Here is an 8,536-nt window from a genome sequence, read left to right on the forward strand (position 1 = left end):
TGGATCCCTAAAGCTAAAAGTGAAGATTCATTCAAAGAGATACTGATGCATAAGTTAGGGTAGGAGAGACAAATGCTGGATATGGATGGGGGATTATGGAGATGAAGGGATTCCATTGAAGCTTTTTGAGCAGGGGGATACTTCAAAGAGAAGTACCACCATGTAGTTGAGCACTAGATTTGCTATAGGACTATTGGTTAATTGCCAAGGTTACCAAGAACATCAAGGCTGTGTCACCAACTATCCAAAGGATTGACAGACTGACTCAAAACAAACACACAAGGATTGCCCAAGTAGCACACATGAAACCCTGAGGAAATAGCATGGAACTGACACTGGGTAACCCAGAAGAAGAAAAGAAAAATAAACAAAAGACTTGATCAATACCTTACGCTCAGATTGCCCCATTTGCAGCATACCATGATATGGAAGATCGTGGCAACCGTGAGGAGGGAACAAGGAGATTGCTTGGAAAAGATACTTCAAGACCCAAAAGGGAAGATTCCAAATCAAAAGAAAGCGAAAATTCAAAAGAGAACTATTTTCCAACGAGATGGGTAGAAGGAGGTACTAATGGACCAAGATCAAACATGAGGAAAGCTATATCCTACAAGGATCTATCAGAGAGCACCTAAGCTGGTGGATTTGGATGAGTGATGCATCTGGAGAGTTGAACTAAGAAGGATAACACTTTGGTGATAGGAGATCTAGCTAAAGGATGCATTGGAATAGCTAACCAAGATTTGTGCGATGTGTGCAAGATGCTGATCAAGGATGAACTGACACAAAAGCTAGATAGATACAATGGTACTAAGCTAAAGAGGATGTACAAGCTGATGGACTAAGATTTGGTACAAATGTACAAGTTTTTTTGGACAAGATTGGATATACAAGCTATGATACAAGGTATGATTTCGATACAAGATTATTTACAAGCTGTATAGGAGCTCCGAATGATAAGATAGTGGGATGGCTCAAGTTGGTGCAAGATGCAAAAGCTAAGGATGAGGTGATAACGGAAGGTATGGATTTGGTAGGATGCATCCAATGATGATGACAGATGTGCAACCAAGGATGGGGACAATGCTAAGGTTGGTGGAAGCTGAGCTGATAGATGGCGCTAGAGTGAATGGCTAATGAGAGGATGACATTGGATTTGCATGAGGATAGCCTAGAGAGAGATACCAATGATAAGGGAGGATGGACAAGACAAGATCTCCAAGGAATATAGCACCCCCAGTCAAAAGATGACATGCGGAGGGAGGTCTTACGATGGATGTGATAGGATTGAAGCTAGGATGGAAAAGCTGAAGGCGCTAGGGAGATGGATGATAGCTAGGATGATGGGGTGAGGTTGTAGAAGATAAGTGGATAGTGATAGATAAAAGCTGGAGGATGAAAGATAGGTGGATAAATTGGAAGATGGAGCTAGATGACAAGATGTGACCAAAAGCATGAGGATGATAGGCTAAGTTGGGGATGGCTGGATTACGCATGACGCTTGTTTGCCAAGTTTTCATCATGGTACTTGTCCAAGGCACTTGAATTTCCAAGTTTTCACTAGTGGACGCTTTATTTTTCTTTTCTTTTTTGACTTTTTAACTTTGGACTTAGCTGGAATGATTTTGGCTTTCTTCAGCTATTTTTGGCTTTTTTGGGATTTTTCACTGGCTGTTGGAATGTTCAATTTTTTTGCTAGCTGTTGGTACACCAAATGTGAGATTTATGAAATAGATCAAATTAGATGGGATTGATGGTAGGAGATGGAGGGATGAAAAGGCTGGAAAGGAGCATGAGATGGGGATGCTTGCAGGATCAACATTGGCACATGTTGGGACGGGTGCGAAAAGAGCATATGGGGGATAGATGGTAGATGCAAGCTTGATGGAGGATTTGTGGAAGCGCGCTTGGGGATACAGGCACCCAAGATGGAGTTAGGAGATGGGGGACATGAATCACTGGATGGGGGATTAGCAATGGTGGATGCCATTATGCATTGGGTTTCAAATTTTTTCTTTGGGATCCACATGGTTTTGGATTTTCTTTTCATAGGCTTTTGCATTGTTTTGCATTCTTTGATTGGATTTTGCCTTTTTGGAGTATGTCTTTTAGAATAGACATATGATTGCCTAGGATGTGAATTTTTAGCTTTATGCATTTTGAAGTTGGCATTCACATTGCTGTGGTAAGCTTTGGGAAGATGGTTAGGAGAAGCTTTTGTGAGATGGAGAGGATATGGAAGAGCGTGTAGGGCGATGATGATAGATGATGTGCCCTGATATGTGCCTTTGTTGATCTTGCATAGGAATGAAGGGAATAGGATTTTTATGATGGCTGATAGGAGGATGGAGGATGGTAGATTTTGGGACATGGGGCCCAAAATGGATTTAGAAGATGAAGGGGGGATATGGTAGCTTGTTTTGGGTTGCAAAGATGGTGGAGAGGGGATGACATAAGATTTCTTGAAGGAGTGATGGGAGGCTGGCATGGTGGGCCTGGAGATAGGCTTGGTTTGGGGATGGCGTGTACCAACACTTTTAGATGGTGACCCTTTGGATACATATCCAAGACCATGAAATCCTAGATTCTTTTGTGCAATAATAGGCTTTTTGATTCCTTGCTCTTGTGGTCCTAAACCTTGACCTTGATAACACCATCGATTGAGCATTTGAACGAGCTGAGGAAACTTTTTTCTTGTAGAAAATGGTAGAAGTGTTTATTAGATGTACTGCAATGGGGAGATAATGTTCTTAATTCTTCTGCTGAGAGGGGGCCACCATGGATGAATGTAAGTGAACCAAGAGGGTAGATTATAGATGGTGGAATAGCTTGGATAGGTGGTAAGATGGAAGCATGGAGCGGAGGAGATGGTAGGATAGGATCTTGACTTAGCTGATGGGATGAAAAGATATCTTGCAGTAGAGGAGGTATGGTGACTGCACTATGGATGGAAGACATGGTATGATGATATCTTCATTTATGCTTTGTGGGATGTCAACATGCTTTTGGGCAGGATCTTGATAGGATTGGATTGGAGTTGATGGTGTGATAGGAGGTGAAGGGATGGATTCTTCAAAGGCAGCGGATGGATAGATGGGAGATTCAGGGTGAGTACAAGATGGATGCATAAGGGTCATTATAGGAGATTTGGGAAATGCTTGGAGGTGATGTGGATAGGATTTGGAGGAATTTGACAGGTGGTGTGATTTTGATGCTTGCAGGAAGTGGAAGGATTTTAAGCAATTTGATGGATGATATGGGGATGATAGCTATGGGAGATGGAGGTGATATTATAGATGGGGAAGCTTCAGCACTGCCTACTTCACATGGTTGGATTAGATGACATGGCTTATCCACTGTTGGAAGTGGCTTTTCTTGTATTTCCTCTAGGAGATTCCTGGGAGACTTGTGTGTTAAAGGTGGAGGTGGTGGATTGATAGGAATAGCTGGTGTGATGGGGGTGGAAGATTGGAAGCTTAGTTAATTTGGTGATGGAGGAGAAGCTAGGATATGAGATGGCATGACTAGATAGTTTGGAGGAATGCTTGGATTTTGGGGGATGGTTGGTAGAAGGCATCTAAGGATCTCAACATACCTGTGATAGTCAACAAGATTTTCATCATCATTGGAATAGGATGTAGTAGGAGAAAGGACAATGCAACCAAACTCATCATGATAGGGTTGGGATTTCATGTTTTGATGATGAGTTGGATGGGGATGGGGTCTTGCATATGGATGAACACAGAAGCTCATGGTTGGATTTGGATTAAGCGCAAATTTTGGATTGGCTGATGAAAGATTTCCTAGGGAGAGTCAAAGCTACATGACAGACCTAAGGAGGATTACCTAGAGATTTTTGGCTTTCCTGTGGATGGAAGACTTCAAGGGTATGCTATCAAAAAGTGAGAGTTTTGCTTTCCTATGTGCAAGATTGGTGACTTTTGGTGTCAACTTGAGGATAGACAAATGATCCTATGGGCATGACACGAGATTGACCACTTGTGGATCCCAACCTTTAACTTAAGGTGATGAGGGATGACAAGTGACAAGGCTAGATTACCCTAGACAAAGCTTTGTCAAAGGGATAACCTTGGGGAGATTGAGGGATTTGGATAGATTGATTAGATAGCAAACTCTGGCAGAGTAACAAAAATTCCTTAAAGGCTTGGGTGATTTTGGATTGGGTTGCTAGCTAGCTGGGGGGATGATTTGGATGGACTTTAGATTTGGGATTGTTCTAAAGCAAAGAACTAGATAGATTCAGTTGTGGGGGGGGAGCTTGGATGATTTTCTGATGAGGTAGCAACTACGCTAAGTATGCCTTGAGCTGGGAGATTTTTGCTTTTCTAGAATTTTGACCAAAGTTGGCAAACATTCATTCAAAAGCTATGAACAAACAAGCAAACAAAATTTTGGAGTAAGCACGTCAAACACACCAACATCCTAGGAAGCTTTCTACAATGATGAAATTTGGTTTAGCTAGGGAGTCCTCGATATACGCAAGGTACATGAGGCCCAAATCCGTAGATGAAACTAAAAATATGTCACACAGCCGAGAGCAGTGGTAATCCACTTCTCCTCTTTAACTTCTTAAGGGTATAAAGTTCCTTGAGGCTTGGCCCGAGTGATAGAATTTTGATCCCAAGAGAGGTGTCTTTTGATTCACCTCTCAATTTTTATACTCTGTCGAAATGCTAGAGTTGAGGTCATCCCTTGAGGTGATGAAATCCCCAAGCAAGCCTCCTAAAAAAAGAAACAAGGTTTTGGATCCTAGTCTTATGCACCCAAGATAGCCTCGAAAGATGACAAGGGGAGAGAAGATTTGGATGACCTTGGGCTAAAAAAAATGTTTGTTCTTTTACCAACTGATTCTTATATGTGCTGATCTAGACTTTGCAAGCACTCATGTTTAAGATAAAATGTTTATTCCAATTTGGAAGCATAAACAAAAGTAAAATCGATCGAAGAATGCAAGCAAGAAGAAGAGTTAGGGTCAACAAGAAAATAAACTTGCATGCCTGGAGGCCCTCCACGTCAAGTATTGATTGATTTTCTTTAAGACATTCAAGATTGAGTGTGATTTTGTTTTAAGCCCAAAACAAAGATGTGTGTAAAGCTTGATTTCAAGCGCATGCCTGGAGGCCCTCCATGTCAAGATTTGTTCAATTTTTATGCCCAAATGAAGTGTTAGCGAGACTAATGTGCATTCAAGAAATTTTCTATTTTAGAAAAACCAATAAAAACGCAAGTGAGTGGAGTTTGATTTTTGTGGAGCATTTAACACCTTCTTAGGTAGATCCATCCCCATATATGGCGCTGATATTGCAACCAATGGTTAGAATGATGGGTGATTAAAGAGGGTGAGTCCAACAACAAACTCACTCAAAGTGTCTTTATTTATTTTTATAACTTAGAAAGCTTCTAAAATGTGGATTCTTTTTATGCCCCAAAAGATGAAGTGTGATGTATGATAATGATTATTTGATTTGTGGCATTCGAGATTGGATTTGTTATGCATTCTAATGGAAAAAAAGAAAAAAAAACTTGATTTTAATCCATGGCACTCAAGAGTGATTTTAGCAACATGCATTCAAAGACGAGTGTTTAAACATTCAAGTTCTTTCCTTCAAGAATTCAAGATTGAGATTTTGCGTGTTGTTTTAAGAACTTTGAAGTGCTTTTTTAAAACCTTAGATCATTCAAGATTGAGTTTGTTTGAACTGAAATTCAAAGAGGAAGGAATAGGGATGCTTTTCTTTCCAATTTAGATCATTCAAGATTGTTTTTGACTCAAAAAAATGACTCTTTGGACTTTGGTTTTCATTCAAGATTTTGTCTTCTAGTTTGCATGTTTTAAGCCCAAAAATGATATTCCTAGATTGTTTTGATGCATGAAAAATCTAGGAAACAATCAAGATTTTGCAACAAGGCATTTGTTTGGAACAAATAACAAAGCTTTTAGAACAATTTTGGCAACCATTTAGGACTCTCAGTTTTCATGAGATTTTAAAAGAACTTAAAAATATTTACAAATAAAGTTCATTTTATCCCTAATTGATGCTTTGAGTTTGATTTAGAATTTTGTGTGCACTTAGTGTTGATGTTGAACCTTTTGAAATGGAAACTTAAAGTTCTTTTTAAGTTTCCAAAAATGAAGTTTTCCTAACTTTGCATGAATGCATCTAAAACCTTGATGTTGCAAGGATGCAATGATTGGATTGATTTACTTTCATTTGTTAAAAGATTTTTTTGAAATTTTTTAGTTTTTTAATGGATTTAAGTATGATTTGGGGGTTCATTTTAAGCACTAAAACAAGGTGTGTATGATTTTTCTCCCTTAAAAAAAAAATTGGCCAAGATCGCACAAGAAGAAGAAGAATAAGTACACGGAATAGAAAAAGAATAGAGACAAGAAGAGGAAGAAGAATTTCAAGTTGTAGGGCCCATTTGCCATTGCACCAAAAGCCATGACTGTTAGTGAACATGGAACACCACATAATTAACCACCTGTGGGTAGGGGAGCACATCGCATCACCCAACAATCTCCCCCTCGACGTGTATACCAGGTGCTTACGTGGGTCGGGAAGGCACCAGGGAGATTTGAACCCATGACCAGGCCAAAACCAAGAATCAAGGAACTATGTCAGAGGCTGAATGGGATCTCTTAGACAGAAAGGCACTCGAAAGCATTCAGTTATGCTTGGCACCATCGGTGGCATTTAATATTACAAAAGAAAAGACAACAGAAGATTTGATGAAAACCCTAGCGACACTGTATGAAAAGCCCTCTGCTTCAAACAAGGTATTTCTCATGAAGCATTTATTTAATATGAAAATGGCAGAAGGTGGATCTGTTGAAGATCATTTAAATGAGTTTAATACTATTACTAGTCAATTATCTTCTATGGGTATCAATTTTGATGAAGAAATTAGGGCTCTCTTGATTTTGTGTTCTTTACCTAAAAGCTAGAATGGCTTGGTAATGGTTGTGAGTAATTCTGTTCCTGGATCTAGTACCCTAAAATATGATGATGTGATCAGTGTTATTTTAAGTGAGGAAACTCGCAGGAAATCCTCAGGTGGATCTACATCAAGAAGTTCTTTAAATGCACAAAGTAGGGGCTGAATGACTGAAAGAGGAAGTAACTCTAGAAATCGTGGAAAATCAAGAGGAAATTCAAAGGGGAAGAGGTCTCAATCGAGAGGACCAAATGATTGCTGGTACTGTGGGAAACCAGGGCACAAAAATAAAGATTGCTAGAATCGAAAGAAAAATGAAGGAGATAAATCAGATGGAGACAAGGAGGCAAATGTGGTAAGTAACAAATCCAAAGAGGATGCTTTGCTTCTATCTTTAGAGAGTGTTGATGATTCATGGGTTTTAGATTCTGGTGCTTCATTTCATGCTACACCTCTTAGAGGTTATTTCATTGATTATGTCCAAGGGGATTTTGGGCTTGTTTATTTGGGGGATAATGAACCCTGTCAGATTGTTGGAAAGGGAAAAATTAAGATTAAGTTGTAGAATGGGAATCATTCGCTACTACATGAGGTAAGACATGTTCCAAAACTAAGTAGGAATTTAATTTCAGCAAGGCAACTCAGTGATGACGGTTGTGTAGTTGCTTTTAATGATAAAAATTGGAAGGTTTCAAAAGGTTCCCTTGTAGTAGCAAAAGGTGTGAAAGTTGGCACCTTATATCTTTGTACAGGTCATATTGTTCCTTCTACTTTGATTGTTTCAGAGAAAAATGAATGTTCAGGAACAATTGCTGCAGTTGAGCAGGGAGAACAAATAACTGCTGTAGATTCTGATACAGCGCTGTGGCACAATAGACTTGGGCACATGAGTGAGAAAGGTATGAAAGTAATTCATTCAAAGAAAGTTTTACCAGGTTTGAAATGTGTGAATATGGATTTCTATGAAAGTTGTGTGTATGGAAAACAAAAGAGAGTGAGTTTTGTAAAGACAGGGAAGGAAAACAAAAAGGAGAAATTAGAGCTTGTGCATATAGATGTATGGGGACCGGCTCAGGTATCTTCCCTTGATGGCTCTCATTATTATGTTACATTTATTGATGATGCAACTAGAAAAGTATGGGTTTATTTCCTTAGACAAAAATCTGATGTATTTCAAACTTTTAAGAAATGGAAATGCTTGGTTGAAAATGAGACTGGTAAGAAATTAAAATGTCTTAGATCTGATAATGGTGGTGAGTATTGCAGTCATGAATTTGAAGATTATTGCTCCACTAATGGTATTCGTAGATAGAAAACTATTCCAAGGACTCCACTAGAAAATGGAGTGGTTGAATGCATGAACAGGACTATAATGGAGCGCGCAAGGAGCATGAGGTTGCATGCTGGGTCGCCCTTACACATGTGGGCGGAGGTTGTCAATACTGTAGTATATTTGATTAATAGAGGTCCCTCTACTCCTTTGGGCTGTGGTATTCCAGAGGAAGCATGGACCAGTAAGAAGGTGAGTTATTCTTTTCTCAAGACCTTCGATTGTGAAGCTTTTGCTCATATAAAC

Source organism: Cupressus sempervirens, chromosome 3 (genome assembly GCF_028749045.1).
Source record: "Cupressus sempervirens isolate cs-2001-9-10 chromosome 3, ASM2874904v1, whole genome shotgun sequence".
NCBI lineage: Eukaryota > Viridiplantae > Streptophyta > Pinopsida > Cupressales > Cupressaceae > Cupressus > Cupressus sempervirens.